The sequence below is a fragment of the Staurois parvus genome, unplaced genomic scaffold (assembly GCF_062004578.1).
Source record: "Staurois parvus isolate SC_StPar_1 unplaced genomic scaffold, SC_StPar_1.0 ptg000885l, whole genome shotgun sequence".
Lineage (NCBI taxonomy): Eukaryota > Metazoa > Chordata > Amphibia > Anura > Ranidae > Staurois > Staurois parvus.
The window spans coordinates 1,304,415-1,328,893 of NW_028318681.1; the positions used below are offsets into that span (position 1 = coordinate 1,304,415).

Genomic DNA, 24,479 nt, shown 5'->3' on the forward strand with positions numbered 1-24,479 from the left:
GTGCTAGACTATTTTGTGCCCTAAGCAAGACTAGCTACTTGTACCCCCCCAAAAAAAAAATAATAAAACTTCACCTGTAGTTTCCACTCTAGCAAAAATCCTCTCTCCAAATTACCCCTCCTAGCATAAATCCCCCCAATCCCTCCTTTTAGCACAACCCCCTCCAAATTAACCATCCCACCACGAATCCTTCCTCCCCACCCAAATCCACCTTCCTAGCACAACCCTCTCCTAACACAACCCCCCCCCCCATCCCCCTCTCTTAACACAAAAATCCCCCCCCCAATTCCCTTTCCTAGCACAAATTCCCCCCCTCCTAACACAAGCCCCCCGCCTAGCACAAATCCCCCCAAAACCTTCCTCCTAGCACAATCCCCTCTCCTAGCACAAATTCCCCCCAATCCCTCCTCTGGCTAAAGCCCCTCCAAATTACCCTTCCAAGCATAAAATCCTCTCACCCAAATCTATCCACCCCCCCTTTTAGCACAAATCTCCCCCAACCTCCTCCCCCCCACAAACTTCCCTCCTACTCCTAGCACATATCCCCCCATTCCTTCTCCTGGTACAAATCCCCCCCATCATCCCCATTACCTTTCCCAGCACAAGTAGCCGCCATCCTGCACAAACGATTCATCTCAGCAAAATTGATTGTTGCCCTCCCCCCACCTTTCATTATATACAGTTCCCCCAGCATGTAAGCTTCCCCCACCCTCCGGACTTACAGGCGCAAAATCAGGTAGAGATGCAGGTTGCGCTGTGCTCTCACTCCTGTAAGTGGAGTGATCCCCCATACAGCAGATGACACAGGATTGCTCGTGGATCGGGCTGTACACAGTTTGATTACCTTGCAGCCTATCTCCTCCAATGACCGCTCATCTCTTGGCAGTAGGAAGCCAGGGAATAAATCAAACACAGAAAGTGCTGATATAAGAGCGATCCAGTGTCATCTGCCTTGTGGAGTATCGTTACACTGACAGGGCAGGAGAACACAGGCCGCACCTCACGGTTCTTTCTCCAGGCTTTTCTGCTCCAGGCTGTTCTCCCCTTGTCCCAGCCTTGAATACAGGGATGGGGGAAGGCACTCAGCAGCCAGGCACAGCATTCATGGAAAGACTGGGGGGGGTACAACTGAAATTTGGGGATGAGGCATATCCCACTCCAGCACCCCCCTAGATCTGGCCTTGATGGAGAATAGGGAAACCAGTGGCTGTGCCTGCGCTAGGTGCTGCCTAGTTCACTTAGTGGTAGTGCCGGTCCTGCTGAGAAAGGAAACTATAAAAGTAAAACCATGCATTAGAAAATGGTCCCAAATTAGGTTCCTATTTGATCCAAATTAAAAGGTATGCGCTAATAACAAACTTATACAAAAGTGTATATCATCATCCAAAAAACATTAGTGTTTTAAATAAATTATAGTGTCCAAACATAAATTAGTGTCCAAAAAAATATATATATCTTCAGTGACTTGAACCAATTGTGAGAAATCCACCACCAAAGGAGATTAAATGAACTCACCAGAGCTAATGGCTGGTCAGATTATAAACCAGCAACAACGCTTGTGCTCTGGGAGCAATGAACCCGATGTCCAAATAGATATGGTGATGTTTCAGATACTTCCAGATAATAATAATCACAGCCAAACAACTTTGCAGCCCAAGCTCTTATGATGAACTTCTCCACTCTTTCTCATACCTCCATGAGAGCATGCAGTACACTCAGGGACAAAAAAGAGAACATAATGGTGCAATACGTTTTTTTCATTTATCTCTTTAATAAAAAAGGTATAAGGAAACTCACAAACAAGGTGTCCAACAGACACCAGCTTCAATCGCAAAAAAGGGTTGAGATACAGTTAACGCTCACCGCAGATCTCTCCCATACAGCACAGACCAGCAAGGCTCTCTAATGTCCACATCAAGTAGGCTACGCCCAACCGGTTTCGTCACACCGACGTCATCAAGGGGCGGTAGTATATATAATAGAAATGTTAAATCAAGTAGTTCCATAGAGGGATAAATGGGTTACTGTAAAGATCTAGAACTTATAGACCTTGACAAGCAGAGCAAGTCAAGGTTTACGTAGCTGAAAGAACAGAGTTGTGTACATCATGAGTCAGAGGATCTTGGAGAGATCTACGGTGATGAGGTAGGGATACTGCATGAATGTGATCTTCTAGAGAGCTGAGGTAGAGGGTGGCCCTCCTCAGATAGAGAAGCTAGCTATTTTGGAACCTGGTGCGGTGCATTCAGAAATTCAGAGTTCTGGAAGTTGCACCGTATGTTGCAACATTTTTTTCAGAAGGTATTGCAGCCTTCAGTTGACACAATGTGGTCCCTTGAAAAATTGTTTTCTCAATTCAGCTCACTATTTCATTTGAGTTTAACATGCCATTCGTTAGTTGTTTCAGTACCTTAAAAAAATGTAAATTGGTCAGAGAGAGTGCTAACTTAAATGTTATGTCCACTAAAGATAAAGGCTTTGAGCCTACTACAATAATACTTAGGCTATGTTTACACCATTGGAGTGTGCATAACATGTTTCTGCATGGCACAAGTAGAGCAGCCCATTCATTTCAGTGGACTGCCCTAGGTGCAAAAAACTCACAATTCCCTGACCCTTTCACAAAATCGGTCCACACCAAACCGCATGGTGCTGCACCAAACCACATGTGTTAGCAAGTGTATGGGGGTGCCTTTAAGAAATAAAAAATACCTGGTGATCCTTCCAGAAATCTTGTGTGCTAATAATTTCCAGTTCTTAATTTTATCAGTTACCATTCCATTCTAAATGACAGAACCCCCATATAGTATTAGAGAGAAGAGGGGGAGGTTTACTGTAGTCCTGTCCTAGGGTTTTAACTCTTGATCTCAATGGATACAGAACAGTGAGTGAGCATTATCACCCTAGTACAGAAAATGAGTTACTTGAAGGATAACCAGGTGAATATAACGGAAAAGTGTCTAAAGAAGACAACAAATGCAGCCACCACATCTAATGACTGGTAAATCGCAATAAATTACATTTCTGTTATTGGGCTTAGCTCTTCAGATTTCACAGTAAGAGCTGTGAAAATGTGGAATAGACTCCCTCAAGAGTTGGTTCTGGCCAGCTCAGTGGATTGCTTTAAAAAAGGCCTAGATTGTGTAGCAATATGTTATATGCTGTGTATGGCCTCTAGGGGTCTCACTACTTAGATACTGGTACAACTGTGTTATTGCCTCTCTTTGGTTGTAGTTCTAGGGCAGACACATGTATAATGGCAGCTAGAAGCACCTAATAAAATGTCTCCTGTTAACTACAGTGTGTGAGCATCTGAGCAGGATCCACTAACAGAACATGGTGGCAGCTGGGCACTGAACCTCTGAATAGCAAGTCTTCTGTCTACAAATACAGATTGTGTGACACTAGAACTGTACAGAGAATCAGCAACTGTAAGTACAGAGTCCCTATCAGACTGCACTATGGAGAGTGGCCTGAAACCCCCTCAGAGACTGGATGTCACTTCTTCCAATCTCTCACAGACATGGAGACACTGGAAGGAAGAGTTTACTCTGTATGTGGACCTGACAGTGGCACCCAGAGATGAGCAGAGGGAAGTAAAGCTGTTTTATTACTTGATTGGGGAAAAAGGCAGAGAACTAGCCGAGACCCTGCTCACAGACAGCTTGGCACTGACAGACATACTGCAAGCATTTGATAAGCACTGTGACCCCAAAAAGAATGAGACGGTGGAGAGATACAAGTTCTTCTCAAGGAATCAGGAGATTGGGGACAGTGTGGACAGATATGTGACAGAGCTGAGGAGACTGGCTGCAACCTGTGGATTTGGGGACATCAGGGACTCCCTTATCCGAGACAGGATAGTGTGTGGCATCAGAGACTCTCACCTCAGAGAAAGATTACTGAAGGAGGAAGAGCTGGCGCTGGAGAAATGTATACAAATCTGCAGGGCTGCAGAGCTGACTAAAGACAGGCTGAAGATGATGGAGGGCACCAGTGATGCCTCAGTACATGCAGTATCTGTGAAAGGCAGAGCAAGGTCCAGGCTCCCTGTGAGCTCAGTCCAGTGTAAATACTGTGGCAAAAGACATGAAAGAGACAAAGAGAAATGTCCAGCGTATGGGGAGTCCTGCAGGACTTGTGGCAAGATGAACCACTTTTCAGCTGTGTGCAGATTCAAAACCATCAAACAGTACAGACAAGTCCACACAGTGACCCAGGACACAGACGAGGACAGCACAGAGGGCATCACATGGCTGCAGCTGCAGTCTGCAACAGAGAACGTCAATGTAGTCAAACAGCCAGTAGCCAATGATGCAAAGCAGCTCTTTGCCTTATTTATGGTGGATGAACAGCCCATAAGATTTCAGCTGGATTGTGGAGCAAGTTGCAATGTCATTCCATTTACTCTGCTTAACAAACAGGTTCCCATTGAGCCCACTGATAAGGTACTGGTCATGTACAACAAAAGTGTTCTGAAACCCATGGGAACATGCAAGCTAAAATTAAGAAATCCACGTAACAGAAAGAGCTACAGAGTGGAGTTTACTGTGTTGCAGGAGGACGATCACATTCCTTTGCTGGGAGTTAAAGCAGTTCAGGCTATGGACTTAATAAAGGTGCAGTCCCATAACATCATGGCTCTGGAAGTTTCTGACAATACTCAAAATCCTACACAAAAGGCAGAATACATTTTGGATTTTCACCACATAAAAACAGAGTATGCTGATTTATTTGAAGGTGATGGGTACCTGGAAGGTAAATACAAACTAGAAATTGATCACACAATACAGCCTACCAGACTGCCTACAAGAAGAGTACCTGTAGCCTTAATGCAACCGCTTAAAGAGGAACTGCAGGATTTGCACAGCAGAGGTATGATAGCACCAGTACAGGAAAGCACAGACTGGATAAGCAGTTTGGTGATAGTGAAAAAAACATCAGGCAAGTTAAGAATATGCATTGATCCTAAGCCACTGAACAAGGCCCTTAAAAGAAATCACTATCCAATGCCAACAATAGAAGATATTCTACCAGATCTATCAAACGCTAAAATATTTTGATCCAGATCAAGCAGTGGTAGTACAATGTGATGCCTCAGAAACCGGCCTTGGAGCCACACTAATGCAGGTTAAACAGCCAATCACATATGCAAGCAGAGCGTTAACTCTAACAGAGCAAGGATATGCTCAAATCGAGAAGGAACTACTAGCGGTAGTATTTGGGTTAGAGAAATTTCACCAGTACACCTACGGTCGACAAGTGGTGGTGCATTCAGATCACAAGCCTTTAGAAAGTATTACAAAGAAGCCACTACTGAATGCCCCAAAAAGACTGCAGCGTATGCTGTTAAGGCTTCAGAAATATGATTTTAACATTTGTTACTGTCCAGGGAAGGATTTACTGATTGCAGATGCCCTAAGCAGAGCTTACTTACCCATCACAAATGAAGAAGAAAAAGACATTGAAAGCATCAATATGTGTGAATATCTGTCTGTCTCAAAAGACAGACTGAAACAAATACAGACCTGCACAGCGGAAGATAAAACTCTACAGATCCTATCGACTGTCATCTTGAATTGATGGCCAAAACACAAGCAGCATGCTCCAATGGAGGTTTCTCCATTTTTTCACATAAGAGATGAACTCTCTGTGCAGCATGGAATCATCTTTAAAGGAGAAAGAGCTGTCATACCACAATCACTTAGAAGAGACATTATAGAAAGATTGCACTCGACTCACTTAGGTGTAGAAGGATGTCTACGTCGTGCACGAGAATATGTTTATTGGCCTGGAATGAATGACCACATAAAAAACTTTATAGCACAGTGTGAAATATGTGCATCGTGCAATGATAAGCAACCGAAAGAGACATTGCAACCACATACAATTCCAAACAGACCATGGTCAAAAGTAGGAACAGATCTGTTCACGTGGAACGACAAGGAATATCTGGTAACTGTGGACTATTTTTCCGACTTCTGGGAGATAGACTACTTACAGGACACAAGGGCCAAAACAGTAATTAAAAAACTCAAGGCCCATTTTGCCAGATATGGCATTCCGGATATTGTGTTCTCTGACAACGCCGCTCAATTTACATCGGAAGAATTCAAAAAATTCAGGGAGAGGTGGGAATTTGAGCACCAGACATCATCTCCTGGATATCCGCAGAGTAATGGTAAAGCCGAGTCAGCAGTAAAAACAGCCAAAAGACTCATGCAAAAGGCAAAACAGGCAGGTACAGAGATATACCTGTCTATACTGGACCACAGAAACACACCCACACAAGGCCTAGACACCAGTCCAGCACAGCGGCTTATGAGTAGACGTACAAGGACTCTCCTACCAACTGCAGGTCAACTACTAAAGCCAAAGCTTGTGGGCAATGTTAAAGCCAAACTAACGAAGAATCAAGATAGGCAAGCTTTCTATTATAATAAATCTGCAAAAGATCTGCCTGTTCTCCAGAGCAATGACAATGTACGGATTCAGCCAATAGGGAAATATGACAAACACTGGAAAAAAGCGAAGGTTGTACAGAAATTGGGACCACGGTCCTATGAAATTATAACAGAGGAAGGAAGAAGATGGAGGAGAAATCGGAGACATCTGAGAAAAACACAAGAAGGAGATGATACAGGGCCCTGGGAACAGTATATGGACACTCAAAGCGATGAGACTATGAATACCAGCAACAAAGAAACAGGAACTGCTGAGGAGCATGGGGAGGTCTCTAGGCAGAGAGAGACAGTCCCAGAAAATAGACTGCCAGAATCAGAAGAAACCTCATATGTTACGCGAGCTGGCAGAATAATCAGAAAGCCGGCTCACCTCAAGGATTATATCTAATTTATAGCTATGTTCTACTTCACCATTTTGTGTTTGTTATATTTCATTGTTCTTTTATTTAAAAGAGAAAGGATGTAGCAATATGTTATATGCTGTGTATGGCCTCTAGGGGTCTCACTACTTAGATACTGGTACAACTGTGTTATTGCCTCTCTTTGGTTGTAGTTCTAGGGCAGACACATGTATAATGGCAGCTAGAAGCACCTAATAAAATGTCTTCTGTTAACTACAGTGTGTGAGCATCTGAGCAGGATCCACTAACAGAACAGATTGTTTCTTAGATACACAGAATATAACTGATTACTAACATTTATAGGTAAAGTTGATCCAGGGAATATCTGATTGCCTCTCGGGGGATCAGGAAGGAATTTTTTTCTCTACAGCAGCAAATTGAATCATGCTTTGCTGGGTTTTTTTGCTTTCCTCTGGATCAACTGTGGGTATAGAATTATAACTTCTTTTTTTTTTTTTTTTTAATGGTTGAACTGGATGGACTTTTGTCTTTTTTCAGCCGGACTAACTATGGTGTCCTTTTATCATGCAGCGATAAATGACTGCTGCTAAGTTCTCCAGCATTCTCAGAGAAGACAGTTCTCCTCTGAGAGCCTCTTTATGAAGCGGTGTAGCTCATTTCTCCGAATGAAGGGAGAAGCGATCTACAGATGCTTTCAATGCTGGAAATTGGCTGCTTTTATTTTAATCTTGTGAGATTACAGTAAGAGATTAGTCAAACACCATTTACTAAGCAGTGGTAAATTATCGATGCTTCGTTTGCGGTTCCTCCAATTCTCCAGCTCTGAGCTGGAGAATCTGGAGGGAGAACACAGATCGCCAGTGAAGGGCTGACATCGCTCCTTCATATACTGGCCATCTGTGTGCTGAGATGATCAGCGGAGAACATGTTCTCCGCTGATCATCTCTGTTTCCTAAACCACTAATGATCGGAGATCAGCAACGATCCTCAGGATTGCCGCTGATCTCTGTTTCATAAAAGTACACCTATGTAACTATAGGGTCTGGGATTAAAAATCCCATTTCAGTCAGATATATAGGTATTCATATTGAATTACCATACTTTTACTTAAACCTAAAGTTGTATTAGGATATCTCAGTCTATTTGGGATGTTCATATTGTCAAAAGACCCTGTTTTTGATCCTGACTTGCTTATCCATTGTTTCAGGGCATGTTGATAACTCCCACATAAGCAGTTAAATAGCTTATACAGTACAGAACGGCAGGGAACTGGATAGGAATTTCTATCTCAGGTGATTCTTTAGATATTTTGGGACATTGTTGCAAAGCATATATAATCAAAATCATGCTTCACTGTATTTCTTCTATGAAGGCCGTAGAAAATAAAGTTCTGTTATAGGAGAATATCAATATTAATATCAATATTAAGCTCTTGCAAGCAAAAAAAAGAATCCTTGATGATTTATTGTTATATTAAAAAGCAAACCATCTGATCTTTATATTAAAAAGCAAAGCATACAAAATGCAAGGAAATAGCTGAAAGTTAAGTCTATGGCTTGTGTTCTCAGTAAAGCTTTCACATAAGCCTGTCGTGTCCAGGCAGGTACAGGGTATGAAAAATGTTAGAGAATTACTAGGTAACCAGCACTTAACATGAGCCTCTCTCCCCAGCCTCCCAGTCATAAGACGTTAAAAAATGCATCCATCTTTTAACTGTTTCATACAGTACAGTATAAGAACGACCAAGCTAAGCCTTTAAATCCTATCCATGCATTATATTTCTACATGAGAAGAGTGCTTTCTATTAATGGAATCAGACTGTATCTATCTGATGATCAAAAAATATTTCTTTATTAACATAGTGCAAAGAGAAAATGCACACAGGTCACCTAAAGATCAGATATCAGTTTTCATTAACTGCAGATGAATATATTATGGTTACTCCATGTACAGTATTAATTGCACATTGCTCTTTGTACATATATCAAAATGCTCCTTTCTATGTGATGAAAGTAAACCATTTATACCTGGGCTTATAGAAAAATTATTATTTGTGATTGTTCAGACTTTCTTATATTTGGACCTTATTTATATTTGATTATAAGGGCTCGTTCAACACACAATATATCAATGAGAACCAAAGTCATAGGATATCAGGAAAATTGTTCTTGTATTGGAACTGCATTGTGCCCAACACAGCCCACTGTTGCTGGTTTGAAGGAGTCCTTGCTTTGTCTGAGCCTAACTTCTTGGTTTGAGTATCAGGGGTGAAAGTCACCAGGATTTAAAGCAAACCCTGACACCAAACCCCACATTTTAGGCTCAGACATCACTAAAAGAAGCGACAAATGAAATCACATATTAATTCAAATGCAAAAATTTGTATAGCCCTACCTCTGCAGGAGCCACTGGAAGTATTGGGTCCTCTGATCTTTCCCTTGGGCCTAGGTGGAACCTAACACCTGCTGACACCACCAGAATTCAGGGGCCTCTCGGCAGTTACCCAAGAAGAACACACACTGACTGGGGTAAAATAGGCAGGTTGTATTGGCAAGACCAGAGTGGTAAAGTAATACAGCAGCTCAAAGATTAAAAGTTAAAACTCAAGGACACAGCAATAACAATAAAGTGAAGATAACACCAGTACCTTTATAGTGAGACTAAATATGTACTGCAGTACCAAGAGAATAAACAATAGTTCTCTATCAAGTCTCCTGCACACTGGTGCTGCTATCAAACAGACCCTTGAGTCTGAATAGTTCTTGGATATAGCTTCTCCCGGCAATGTTGGGGCCCTTTACATTGGTGCACAAAACAGAGTGATGTTGCTGTAAGATATGGAGTCAATAGAGAAGTTCACTTTAAGATGTGGAGTTAATAAGGAAGTTCCATAAAGAAGGGTTGAAGTTAGTCAGTAGGAGTGCCCCTTTAAGTTGGCTAAACAAAAGTAAATGCTGTTGAAGCAAGGGGTTGGCTAAGCAGAAATAGATAGCAGCAATGTATACAGCTCTGATCAAAGACAGTGTCAGGAAGTGACAATAGCCCACGTATACCTGTGTGGCAACAAGAGCTAATTGTAATGTGTAGCATTGAAGTGTGGATTGGTGACTCTCTTACCAATTCTTCTGTGGCTTTCTGGGAAGAATGCAAGTTGTCATGCAGTGGGGGGCCTCCTTAAATGGCAATGCAGATGTGGTGGTCTTGATATATGCACACCTCACAGCAGCTCTAGATGCTGAAGGATCTTCCAGGACAGTCTCCTCGGCTCACCAGTCTGCTTCTTGGCTCACTAGCAGCTCTGTTAAATGCAGCTCCACCTGGCCTGGTCTGGACAGCACAGCAAAACTCAGAACAGTCATACACACACTCCTTCCAGTTGGTACATCTTTCCCCAACCGCCTTGGCTCCTTCTCAGACTTTTCCGTTTATAATGTCCCTCCCCTTGACTGGTGCTTGTGGGCTTTGTAGTTGTGACTTCAGCTTTTCTGCATAGAAAATCCTTCTTCTAGACTACATCTCCCAGAATGCTCTGAGTACTTGTATCAAGGCTTGATGCGCTAAATGCTGCCATCTTGTGGGCAAAAAGAGTTCTACATCCTCAGTAATAATGCACAGTGTTACATTTTAATAATTAAAAACTGAATATTCAGATTTGTTGTTCTCTTCCAGTCTTGTGATCCAAATAAGGAACAATGGCAGCTGTTCAGATCAGTTTGTAGCCACCACAATTAAGAAAGGTGCACATGGGCAGGTTAATATACAAAACAGTACAAAATGGCACACTTTCAAGATAGCCAGCAAACTCATTTTCTAAACATCTCAAGTTAAAAACAGAGGTTTTGTTGCATGCTTTTGAAAATACACATTGAAGGCACACTACCTCACCAAGGCACCTCTATTCAATGTGGTTTCTTACTCAAAATTATTCAAGTGCCTCATGTTGATAATGACAAGAGCCTCTTCCCCACAACCCCGTTTGTAAGTGGAACTTTTCAGAATCTGGAAACCTGCTAGGGGGCCCTAGATACCACCCCACTCCCATGTAAATGAGTAAAGAGTACATAGTAAAACTAAAACATAATTACACATAATTTATTAGAAAATTACACATTTATTAGAAAAAAACACAACAATGTAAATCCATCGTCAGTGACATCTTTAGTGATGTAAAATCATGTGAATAACGATGAACGACAACCACCAAATCGGTTAAGAGCGACCCAATGACAGCAATGACAGCTCTTGTCCTCACAGATGAATGTAAACAAAAGGGTGAGATATCCCAGGTAATGTCATTAACCACTTCAAGTCCGGACCCTTTCATCCCCTTCCAGTCCAGGCCAATTTTCAACTTTCAGCACTGTCACACTTTGAGTGACAATTACTCAGTCATGGAACACTGTACCTATATGAAATTTTCATCATTTTTTTGAGACAGATAGAGCTTTTTTTAGTGGTATTTGATCACCATAAGATTTTTGCTATACAAATTAAAAAAAATACAGATTTTGTTTAATACTTTTTTGCTTAATTTCTGTTATAAAATTTGCAAATAAATACATTGTCTTTATAAATTTAGGCCAACATGTATTCTGCTACATTTTCTTGGTAAAAATGATATGATGTATGGAAGTGATCAGGACGTTAGCTTGAAGTATGGTAGTAATCAGGATGTTGAAAAGGCGGTGATCAAGATGCTGGTATAGCATATGGGGTGATCAGGATACTGGTATGGGGATTGGTGGTGATCAGAATGCTGGTACACATGCTCTCAACATGGGGGATTGCCTTTTTAGGGAGGCCCCTATGCTGGAAGAGCAGATTGTCTTGATGATGAAGAGGACAAGAGCTTCTTTCCCACATACCTAGTCCAGTGGAAATGGGGGACTGTTGAAGAGGGAGACTTATCAGAGTTTGGAAGCCTCTTTAAAATAAGGGGGCTTCAGATGTCTGTCTCTCTTCTCTATGTGAGTAAGGGGTACCCCTAGTTACTCTTTCACAAAAAAAAAATGTAATGTAAATACACACAAACCTTTGAAAATGCCCTTTATAGAAAAAAAATGGATAAAATCCATCCTTAATCACTTCATCCAGCAAAACATATCCACCATTAATTACGAATAAAGACACCCAACCTGTTGAAAGAAAAAAAAATGGTGGCCGCACATGACAATGCTCTCTTGATGGACTTTTTGTCATGAATGACAGCTCCAGCCCTTCAACTGAATGTAAACAGAGGGGGCAGGAGCTAGCTGACCATATTTAGTCAATGATGTCACCTGGGGTGTCTGCAGATTATTTATAAATTATAACACAGGTAGGCAGTGGGATAGTGATTGCTAGGACATTGCTGGTTGTCTGCCTACTAGCAAACAATGATGCTGTGCAACCCATAGCACTTTAGCACTTTGGATGGTAATTATACTGTACATGGGGCAGCCATATTTACTTATTACATATGCAGGCTCTGCTTCCGATTGCATTACATTACAATAGTTGTACTTACAGAGGTTCCTCTAGTGGATAATCTGCATAATTATTATTATTATTATTATACAGTATTTACAGGCCAATGGTTCGCTCAGCGCTGTACATTACAAAGGGGGACAGAACATGTGACAGAACAATACCAATACAATGCAAAACATGAGGGGATCAAGGGCCCTGCTCTTTCGAGCTTACAATCTAGGAGATATAATAACTGTATGTACTCAGCAGACATACACTGTACTTTTCGGTTGAGATTACAATGGGAGCAGTGCAGAGGATTATGTATATCTTCATCAGCACTTCTACTTTTCTGGACAAAGTCAGGATGAAAACATTCTGCTTCTAAAGAAAGGAAGATAATTTCAGGAGGAGCGCAGAGAACAAGGGTGATAGAACAAAGACCCCTTATTCTATTTTCTCTCTAAAGAGAAGAAATGTTTCTATTCTCATCCAATATGAAATGAAATCATAGAGAATGAATCACTTACCTCAGATAAAAAGCTGGTTTTCATAATATTCAGTACAGGACTCAGTGGCCTGGAACAACATCAAAAAAACATCATTAAAAAGGGGTCAAAATCTTTACCAAGTAATTATAGACCTGTTAATTTAACTTCTATAGTTGGGAAGATATTGGAGAGTTTAATAAAAGACCACATAGATGAGTTCTTGCTGGAAAAAAATATTATAACCACTTCCATACCGGGCACTTTTACCCCCTTCCTACCCGGGACAATTTTCAGGTTTCAGCGATGTCACACTTTGAATGACAATTGCGCGGTCATACAACACTGTACCCAAACTAAAATTTTATCATTTTCTTCACACAACTAGAGCTTTCTTTTGGTGGTATTTAATCACCACTGGGGGGTTTTATTTTTTGCTAAACTAACAAAAAAAGTTTTTCTTTGTTTTTGTTATAAAAGTATTTATTTATTTATTTTTAATGATTCATCCGCTGAATGGTCTAGGGATGTCAGTGATGTACCCGAAGGTTCAGTGTTGGGACCCTTACTTTTTAATGTATTTATAAACGATATAGGGTCTGGGATTAAAAATCCAATTTCAGTCTTTGCAGATGACACCAAGCTGTGCAGAGGAATAACGTCCTTACAGGATGTCTTCAACTTACAAGCCGACCTCAATGCACTGTTTCATTGGGCAACTATGTGGCAAATGAGGTTTAATGTTGATAAATGTAAGGTTATACACTTGGGGGCTAAGAATATGCATGCATCATACATACTAGGGGGGGGTACAACTGGGGGAATCAATGGTGGAGAAGGATCTGGAAGTTCTGGTAGATCACAAGTTTAATAATGGCATGCAAAGCTAAACTGCGGTTTCTAAAACGAGCAAAATCCTCTCTTGTATTAAAAGAGGTATAGACTCCAGAGAGAGATATCATATCACCCCTGTACAAATCATTAGTAATACCTCATCTGGAATCTGCAGTTCAATTTTGGGCACCAATTCACAAAAAGAACATTGGGGAACTGAAGAAAGTACAGAGAAGGGCAACCAAACTGATAAGTGGCATGGAGGAGCTCAGCTATGAGGGAAGATTAGAGGAACTGAATTTATTCTCTCTTGAGAAGCGGAGATTAAGGGGGATATGATCAACATGTATAAATACATCAGTGGTTCATATAGTGAACCCGGTGTAGAGCTATTCACCCTGAGGTCATCACAGAGGACAAGGGGGCACTCTTTACGTCTGGAGGAAAAGAAATTTGATCTCCAAATACGGAAAGGTTTCTTCACAGTGAAATAGACTCCCTCTAGAGCTGGTTCTGGCCAGCTCAGTGGATTGCTTTAAAAAAGGCCTGGATTATTTCTTAGATACACAGAATATAACTGGATACTAACATTTATAGGTAAAGTTGATCCAGGGAATATCTGATTGCCTCTCGGGGGATCAGGAAGGAAATTTTTCCCCCTGCAGGAACAAATTGGATCATGCTTTGCTGGGTTTTTTGCCTTCCTCTGGGTCAACTGTGGGTGTAGGATTATAACTTTTTTTTTGTTGAACTGGATGGACCTTTGTCTTTTTTCCGCTAGACTAACTATGTTACATATGTAACTAGGTAACATCGCAGAATTAAAAGCTATGACTTCCCTAAGGGGTTACAAAGTATACAGTGGGTATACAAAAGAATCACCCTCCTTTAAAATAATCACATTTTGTTGCTTTGCAGCCTGAAATGAAGACATGAAGATGACAATGAAGATTTTTCATCCACCTGTATTTACTCAGTGCAACTTATAACATCCAAGTGAAAGATATAACATCAACATGTCAGAAAAAAAATTCAAAAACAAAATCATTGAGTTGGAAAAAGGATCACCCCCTTGTGTCAGTATTTTGTTGAACCATGTTTTGCTTGAACAGCCTTTAGTCTGTTGGGATATTTCTCTACAAACTTTGCAATATTTGCCCACTCTTCTTTTCAGAACTATTCAAGTTCAGTTAAATTTGATGGACCATTTGTGGACAGCGATCTTCAAGTCATTCCACAGATTTTCAAAGATAATTGCAATATAATATAGTAACACTGCTTCTGTAACAGTAGGCAGGGTACATCCTGTGGTACCTAGGGCAAATGTTAGTATATTTAGGAATAACAAGTGGGTAGGGAAAATGTTCGGTCCAGGACCACAGGTAGCCATAAGAAATAAAAATAAAGCACAAATTGAAACAATTTAAACCCATAAGTTACCAAAATGGAGATATGCCTGAAGACTAACAGTCTAAGATTGACTATTTTAGGACATTACGGGGAGTTGCATGCCGTATAATAACCATTTAGAATAGTCAAGATATCAGTGCAGATTGCTAAATATCTAAAAAGTATTTTGATAAGATAAATAAGGGAATAAGGTACTAGATAGATGTTGGGGGTTTTAACTAATCTTCAGGCCTAAAATGAGTTTTTAAACATGCGTGCAAAAAACACAAAAAAAACAAAAGCGGCTCTAGCAGAAAAAGGGTTAAATGTATTATTGCCAAAGCTGTCCTCTAAACATTTTTTTTTAAACTGTGATTCTGGTTTAAGAGGTCAACCTGCCAGTCTTGAAAGATCTACATTTTCATCCATTCCAGTGCATTTAGATCAGTTTTTCTTCAGGGTTTTGGGCATGAAGATCTGGAGAGAACTGGATGAACAATACTCATAGTTGACATACATAAATAGTGTTGCGCTAACTCATATAGACATAATAGTCCATAAACAGATTCAAATGTGATAGTTCAATCAAAATATGAAATATAAATATATATATAAAGTGCTTGAATTGTGAAAATCAAATAAGGTTCTTGAATAGTGAAGAATCACTATGATGTGCTCCAGATAAATAAAGTCTAGTTGAAAAACACAGTGCTCCACCTTAACTCAATGTTCCTCCACCTAAACATATATATATGGATAGCCGCTTACCTCCTACCTTGGACCCATAAATTAATATAGGTCAACCAAGCATGGTAGTTCAAAACGATGCTCTAGATGGCAGCAGAGAGCTGATGACAGGCATACCTTCAATGACAGTACAAATGGGACTCTTCTCAGCTTAAAGCGGAGCTCCACCCAAAAGGGGAAGTTCCGCTTTAAGGACTGCTCCCCCGCTCCCCATTAAGGATTGGCACCTTGGGGGGGGGGGGGGATAGCGGGTACACGAATTTGACAGGTACCCACTCCCACTTCTGGTCCGATTGCCTAGGCGTTCGGAAATGGAAGGTGTCCTCCCTCCCCCCCTGTAGTCTTTTGGGACACGTGACAGGTCCCAGAAGACTATAGTACCATTCATGAAGTGCAGCGCTACTCTCGCTTGCGCAGTGGGTACCCGGCTGTGAAGCTATCACAGCCGGGTGCTCACACTGAAGATGCCGGCCTCCTGGAATACAGAACGGCCGGTGAAACGGGCTGCGGGGGACACACTGCGGGACCGAGGGACAGGTAAGTGGCTGTTTTTTAAAAGTCAGCAGCTACAGTTTTTGTAGCTGCTGACTTTTCTTTTTTTACAGGGTGAGTGGAACTCCGCTTTAACTCCACATATAGAAAGAACAGAGGAAATCTCCCATAGTGTAATACTGTTTTTATTCCACATAAAATAATTCCAGAGTGTCACTCACATGATAAAAGCAGTAATATAGCGATTTGAATTTCAAAACTCCTGCTCTGTTAAAAGCCGGCAATGATGTCACTAGGCACCGCCCCACACGTTACACCACCAACCACGTGGCTTCGTCAGGGAAAAGCTGTTTTTTTATTTATTTAAATACTCATAGTTGACGGGCCTATAAAGTTCATTTTAATGGCTCCTGTAGCTTCCTATTGTTATCCTAAAACCGCATATTTCTCAGCAAAAGGTGAATGTTATACTGTCATGAATAAGGCCAGTTTGGATGAAACACATTGAGATTTGTGGCATCTGTTACCCACCAATAAACACAAGATTGCAGAGTATACATTGGAATCCCAGCTTTTCTTTGCTTATACAGATGGTGTGGATGAGGAGTCAGCTGCCTCTGTCACAGCACCGGTGATAAAGCCGCATTATAATATTGGGAGGTAGTAGCACCTATTTTCACGTACTTGGAATTTTATAAGTTAGTCCGCCAAACTAGAATATCAAGTGATATTGAAGTGAAAACTGTTCATCCAGACACGGCATGGTGCACAGCCATATTTGACAAATTATTGCTGCTATTATTCCAGTTTGTGTTACCTAGCAGTCTAGCACTCATCTCATTCTGTGAGACTGCAAACAATGTGAATCTGCTTTTTGCCAGACTAGAGTACTATCCCTGTCATATCTGTTACATTCAGAATCTGCTTTTCTTTTATGCCTGGATGCACTTCTTGGCTGCAGAGCCAGCAAATTATCATGTGAAGCAAGCAGGGAAGCACAGCCTTGCTTAGAACACATCACACCACTTCACACATACTGCATACAGCACAGATCAATGCCTCCTTCTCCGAACGGTATTTATTAGCTACATCTGGGAGTTGCTGTCATCAGCCACAGTACCCATTTCTATAGAAAGCTACAGGAATATCCTCTCATCTAGAATAATACAGTAATGCCGACACTTCATCAACTAGACGTGTATAGTAATGGGAACTGTCCACTGGGAAACAGCAATAAGTCATGTGAAACTGGGAAATCAGGTGCAGATAAGTAGATATCGCTCAGACCCAATGCATCACACAGCACAGTGATTTAGTAGTCAGCACTGCTGCCTTGCAGCACCACGGTCCCTGGTTTGAATCCCGGTCAGGAAACTATCTGCATGGAGTTTACATGTGTGGGTTTCCATAATTCCATAATAATTCCATAAATTGGTACTAACATCTGTGTGCATGTGAGGTCAGGACCTTAGATTGTAAGCTCCTTCAGCTTTTGCATGTACAACATGGATAGTGTTGCGTAAAATGTCGGCGCTCTATAAATACCCGTAATAAGTCAATCGTGACTGCATAATACCAGCTATTTATAAAGAAGCATAGCTGTACATACAAATGCTGTGAGCCTCAAGATGTGTCCAGTTAAATGCAATGTAGTTATGTTGTTGCAGCGAGGTCCACAGTTCCAGCTGGAGAAAGGGGACTTTGTGATGGTGTTGGTCCCGGAGACTAGTACACCGGCATTGCTATAAGGAAAGACTGCTGTACATTACACAAAGCAGCCGATATTCAACTGCCCTCCATCCTCTAGGTGGGAAGTGAGGATATGAACTGCCTAATACTCTGGAGAGTAAACATGGAGGATTGTGGGAAGTGTATTTCATTCAGGGACTGCAGGTTGACTTTGGACTACAATTCCCAGGAGAGGGACATCAAAGAGGAGGAGCAGTAGAGGTTTTCCCAGGCTCAGAGAGGAGGAAGGCTCCCTTTCTGCAGGGAAACCAGGCCTGGGATAGACACAAAAGCCAGCTGAGAGCAGCAGAGGCAAAGGGTGTGTGATTCCTATCTGTGAGCAGTGGAGGTGAGGCAGACACTATCTCGGAGGTTGAAGGACACCACCAGAGACTGAGAGAGACCTCTTTACTTGGCAGCTGAATGGAGAAGTTTCTTTTTTCAGAGGAGTTGTGAGCAGCCACTGACCAACCAAATACTGCAGATAGTAGCAGGGGGAAAGGTTTGCCAGCTAGGAACATTTGACCATTGCATGCACCAACCCTTAATGGGACAGTACCCTGAGCTCTCCATCGCAAGGTTTTGGGCCCCAATGAGCTGGCAAGTAGAAAGTCGAACACATGTTGACTGTTACTGTGATGGACACTTATAGGTCCCTCCACCTAAAACTTAAGTCTGTGTAAGTTCAAGTAAGAGGTGGACTATTAAAGTGTTACTAAACTCACAACAGTATAATAAGTCTGTATATGCGGTAAAGCATGCTTGTTAGACTCACTGTGGAACCCAAGGGGTTAATCCTCCACATTGTGTGATAAGGCTGTTTGATCCTGTCTTTTCAGATCCTCCCCTTCTCTTACTGTCCCCAACCCATCTGCCATAGTACAGAGCAGCAGTGGCAAGTCTGCACATGCTCTGTTCGGTATGTATTGCTAGAGAGTTTTTTCTTTGGGGGGGATGCATGTGATTGTTACAGAGCCAATCAGCAATCTCCAGACAGAGGGTCAAGGGTCATGCAGCCTCATAGGACTGTCAGAGGAGAATAAAAACTCCTCCTACAAGATTAACCAGTGCTCGACTGACACTGATAGAAGTCACAAGACTGCTATATACTGCTGATGAGAAAGGTATTTAGCAGTTTATATTTACAAAGGTAATTGCATTTCCATGTTCTGCGCAATGTGGAAGACCGTATATAGTGAATGCAAGGTCCTGGGTTTAGTAACACTTTAAGCTTCCATTGTTTTCAGCCTGTTTGTTATATTGGTTACATACTACAGCACTGCCACCTGTGGTTGTTTTATTGCTGACTGCTGTGTTATACCATTTAACTGTGAACCAAGCCCGAATAACCTTTGTTTGCTGAGTTATCATTGTATAGCCTTTTCTTGCTTGTGCTTGTAGCAATATACTATACCACTTTTTCAAACATTCTGTTGTCATTTTCTGGTGTATTCGGTGATAAATGTATATCTATATTCACCCAGGTTTCTGCATCTACATCTCCGCCCAGCCAAGCGTGTTAGAGAACAGGGCTATGTGTAGAGTCATGGCACAAGAACAGAGGACCCGGCCCATCAAGTGGTTCCTTCAGGGTAAGCACTACTCTTTTTTGGTGCTGTGTGGGAAAGAGTAGCAGTATTCTTGGGGCAGGGTCAGAACCAGGTCCACCTAGACCTGTGGAGCTGCTAATGGCTGCCATCTGTGCTGTCCCTGTTGCTGCATCACTGAAATACCTACTGTTGAAAACAAGTTTGAAAACAACTTACCTTAGTCCTTGCTCCTACAGGCTTCCTTGCAGCAGCATGACTGGTTCCATAAAGTTTCTTCTCTTTGCTTTGCCATCGGTTGCAGGCACTCTAACATCATTATATACAATGCACACCCAACATTGTGGGGATGCCAAGAGCGTGCCCACAACCTGGAGTTTTGAAGAAAGAAGAAGAGCGCTGCCTGCTGGGGAAGTGAGGTATAAAATAAAGTTGCTTTTTCTGTTTCCCCTAGAGCAGTGGTCTCTTTACTGTGGCCCAGGGGCAAAATGCGTTCCTTTGCTTGCTTTTATCCGGCCCTGGGGACACTGTTCCTCCAACTGACACCAACGATGGGGCACCATTCCTCCCACTGACACCATCGATGGGGCATTATTCCTCCCGCTGATACCAATGATGAGGCACTATTCCTCCTACTAAAACCAATGATGGGGCATTGTTTACTCCCACTGACGCCAGGGCATTTTTTGCTCACACTGGTCACAGCCTGGCCCCCCTGAAACCCAAAGGACTTTAAAATGGCCCTTTGTTTAGAAAGTTGGGAGACCCCTGCCCTAGAGGAAATGAATATTCATTCCTTGTAATGCTGGGGGAGCCCCACTGTATGGGTTTTTTTCCCTATAATTTAGCTTCAGAAAAATTCTGTGTATTAACAGTTTTGTATGTAAAGCCCAGATCAAACTTTACTTATTCTTCCCCATCTACAATCTCTATAGCAATGTTCCTGAGCACAATGACCCTTGTATTAAATAAAAGCAATATATTTCCTTAAATAAATGTAGACAGGCAAATTTGGTATACAATTAAAATCAAGTGAACTGATGCATATTGACACTGCTAAATGAACCCTGGTTGAGAAGGATAAATCTTTTCTTTTACTATATACAATCAGGGGCATATTTACCACAAGGCAAACAAGACATTTGCCTAGGGTGGCATATTGTTCAGGGGGGCAGAGGCATTTTTCAGGGGGGCAGAGGCATTTTTCAGGGGGGCAGCGCTGCCCCCCCCCCGATAGAAGGGATGGAAGAAAGGACAAACGCAGCATGGGGACCAGGTGGGATCTGAGAGAGGCTGCAGGCTGCTTGATGGTGTATGCAGAGCCTGACTCTTGTTCCCGGGATGTCTGGAGCTGTAGAGGTCCTCTCTCGCCAAGGTGGGGGGGGGGGGTTGCCATGCATATGGGGCGGTGGTAGTGGAAGGCTCTCTCGGGTGGGGTGTTGTTGGTCAATGTCAGGCTCTTATCGTGGGGGAGGAGGGTGTTTGTCAGTGTCAGGGTCTGTCCGTGGGGGGAGCTGATTTTTGTGTTGCCTAGGGCAGCACGAAACCTAAATACTTCACTGTATACAGTATATATATCAGTCACATTTCCTTTTTATGAAAAGCTTAAGGGAACAATAGTTACAATGATAGCTTGGAATTAAGTACAGTTAAACACTTTGTCAAAGTGCATCTTTCTTTTTTGTCTCTGTAGAGTTAATAATCATTCCTTGCAGTCCTCTGAACCTTATCTGTTCCTGTGAGGTTATTTATTACATTATTTTAGTACCCTGACTCCCTGTACCTAACACACCAATATCCCCAAGGTAAATATGAACCTTTTCCCTCGTGATCACAAAAAGCTTTTGCAATGGTATTATTGACGTCAATGTTGTTGCAGAGTTGAGTATTCGGAAGGCATGTGACAATTACAATGACAGGTGTACACAGCGCAGTCCTTAAGGGCCAGTTATTAGCATGTACTTTCACAAAGTTATAATCAACTAATGAGCTTCTGAACCCACTTGCAATGTGTTTGTAAACTAGTTTATGAACCAATTTCTAACTGAGGATATTCTAAAGGGAATGTACAATGTTTTCCCTGTGATTTTGAATATACACATGTAAAATAATCATTTAAAATAATCTTGTTCACGTGTGTTTAACAAAAACCTTGTTTCCATATAGCTCTTGTATTTGTATACAGCAAATGGCCATTACATACTCAGCTTTCATCTTTTGCAGTTGTAGTTGTGCTTTCTCACAATGCAAGTATATAACTCAACTAACTTATTACAACAAGCCATTCCATGTGGGACCGGTAAAAGTTGTTGCTATGATTTATACACTGGATATACTGTATTTCATGATTTCAATCCTTTGTTATTTAGGGCTCATGTACACAGGCACTAAAAGCACCACTTTCAGATTATTTTCTTTTATGGATACATCTCTGTTATGGCCAATGTATTCATACACATGGCAGCATTTAGCCCCGTAATCTAGAGCAGTATTCAGTGCCGTAAAAAAATGCACAAAGCCTAGAAGCAGTAGACCTAAAAATTGGCACTCCAGGAAGTATCAGATTCTAAAGCATCTATGCCCAATGGACTATGCATTCTGCACTTGGTGTCTGAGACAGAATAGTCATCCTTATGCACCTCCATACTATCTTGAGTTTGCATGTTATGGCACACATTTCTAAGCTTCTTAAGCACAGACATTAATATATGTGACAGGAACCAATAACAAAATCACTACGGACTCTCCTTGCTCTTGCAACTCAAGAACAATTAGGTTACTTCAATGGCAATCAGGCTTCATAGAATGCGTGAAGGTAAAAAAAACCTTGAGACTTTAGAACCACTTTAATCCTCAATCAGTGCAAAGAGAGGATATGCCACTGACCCTAGCTGCAGGCCAGATACAATCTTGTAGCGGGCTGGATGTGGCTCCCCAGCTGTAGTTGGAGACCCCTGAGAACAATAATGAATCGCGGTATCTACTTTGTATATACATTTATTTTATCCAAAATCACTATTTCTTTCTGGAAAATTATTACACAAACAGGAGTTATCTGTTTTAGCAGTAGAATAGCCTGTTGTGGCTATAGTTATTTGCCTCTGGAGTTTTTTTGAACCAAATTATGTTTTTCAACAAAATTTATTTTTGTACATTGCAGATTCCAAGGAGAACAAGGAGTCAGCATGCTGAATACACTTACTTGACGTTTTTGTATTGAACATTATTCATTTCTACATTTTCTTCTTTTCAGATGGTTTTGTTAAAACATTGCCCTGGATATAGCTGTGTTAACTTCCTGCTGTTCTTGGGAGTAGCAGTTGTGGGGTCACACAGTTAAGAGGATTATCGGGTCATAACTTCAGCACATGAAGAGGAGCATTATGTACTAAATCCTTAAGAGTACACATTAACTTTCAGCTGTTGCTGGAGAAGTGAACAAAATGGACTCATATACCACCCTGAGAGAGGGATCACTCCAGAAATATTTTATACGATAGAATAAATTACTAAAACAGATATTTTAATTAACACTTCTAAATTCTACACTAGGTTGAGATAGTGTTACATTTTATTGAGATGATGCCAGCTAATGCTTCAAATTCCACTGTGCAAGGGTTGCAACATGGAACTGACTGACTGCTTATAAAAGCCTAAATTAAAAAGTCAACAATGATTAATAGGTGACAAATCGTAAAATGTACCTTTTGAAATGTTCTGTTTCTATAGTCTGAGAACAACACAGAGGGAATTCATTTTACTTTCTGGATACCTAGGAGGGAACACAAGTCAAAACTTTAGAAACTAGCAATTAACCAATTATCAGTTACTACTGCACAGCCAATAAAGAGCCCCTTCCACATTTCCACACTGTTTTATAACCAAGATAGTTGTTTTGAAGGATTTTATTTATGTGGGGAAAATGTGCTACTTTTGGACCTAAAGGTACAGAACATTTTGAAAGGATCATTTTACTATATCTTTACATCTCACTGTAACACAAAACGACACCCGTTGGGGGAGATTTACTAAAACTGATCCACTCAGAATCTGGTGCAGTTGTACATGGTAGCCAATCAGCTTCTAACTTCAGCTTGTTCAGTTAAGCTTCCAAGAAAACCTGGACGCTGATTGGTTGCTGCACCAGATTTTGCACTCTCCAGTTTTAGTAAATCCCCCAATATGACAAGGGAGAAAAACTAATGTCAATTACTCTAAGTATTATTGCACTAGAGTATCAAACATAAACGTCTTCAAAGCCAGAATGTCAGTCCAATGACGTCTGATGAAGCTTGAAAGGGATGACCAAGTTGCTACTTGTTAAATGTCATCCAAAGGTACCCAGGCAGGTTCTGCATAGAAATTGTTGCTTTGTTTGCTTTAAGAACATTTCCACTACCTCCTTAATGAAGAAAAAGATTGTCAGCCTTACAAACACATTTAATTCTATGCAGGGTAGTTTTAACTGTTCTAGGTACATATTTCAAGAGACAGACACTTCTTTGCCTATGGACTAGATTAATATGGTAAAACATTGCAGAACAATTTTGTTATTTATGCTAACAGGCAAAAGAACTTTAGGCTGTAAATCCAGTATAGTCCTTAAAATTATGGAGTCTAAAAGGATTTTAAAATAGGGCTCTTTATGTTCTCCAATAAAAAAAAATTTAGAAGAACATTTTACAGTTATTAACAAAATAAAGTCACAAAAATGTCCTGGAGATCTTTTAGGAGGCTTTATATTTATTAAAGCTCTGAAAAAATCTTTATAACCAGGGGGTGTGCCTACATTGCATACAGAAAGTCTGAGAGTCGCACCTTGATAGTGTTCCTGTATAGCTGTTTGTGCAGCCAATTCTGAAAGAACTGGTAAAGAGCAGGAATAGTGGCTTGAAATGGAGACAAATCTGTAGCTTTGTATCAGTATGCAAGCATATCTCATTTTTTTGGTATTGTCACATACCTGGTGATTGAGCCTTA

At 41.2% G+C, this 24,479-nt stretch overlaps 1 long non-coding RNA gene across 1 annotated transcript in view; it reads right to left on the reverse strand.

Moving 5' to 3' along the window:
* The window catches only part of LOC149442476 (uncharacterized), a 118,010-nt gene extending 98,221 nt beyond the window's left edge, over positions 1 to 19,789 (reverse strand). The window contains exons 1-2 of the long non-coding RNA XR_016307162.1: positions 19,719 to 19,789; positions 12,805 to 12,853 (exon numbers count right to left, since the gene is read on the reverse strand). This is a non-coding gene — a long non-coding RNA (uncharacterized LOC149442476). The remainder of the gene's footprint in view (positions 1 to 12,804; positions 12,854 to 19,718) is intronic.
* Between the last annotated feature and the right edge of the window lie 4,690 nt (positions 19,790 to 24,479).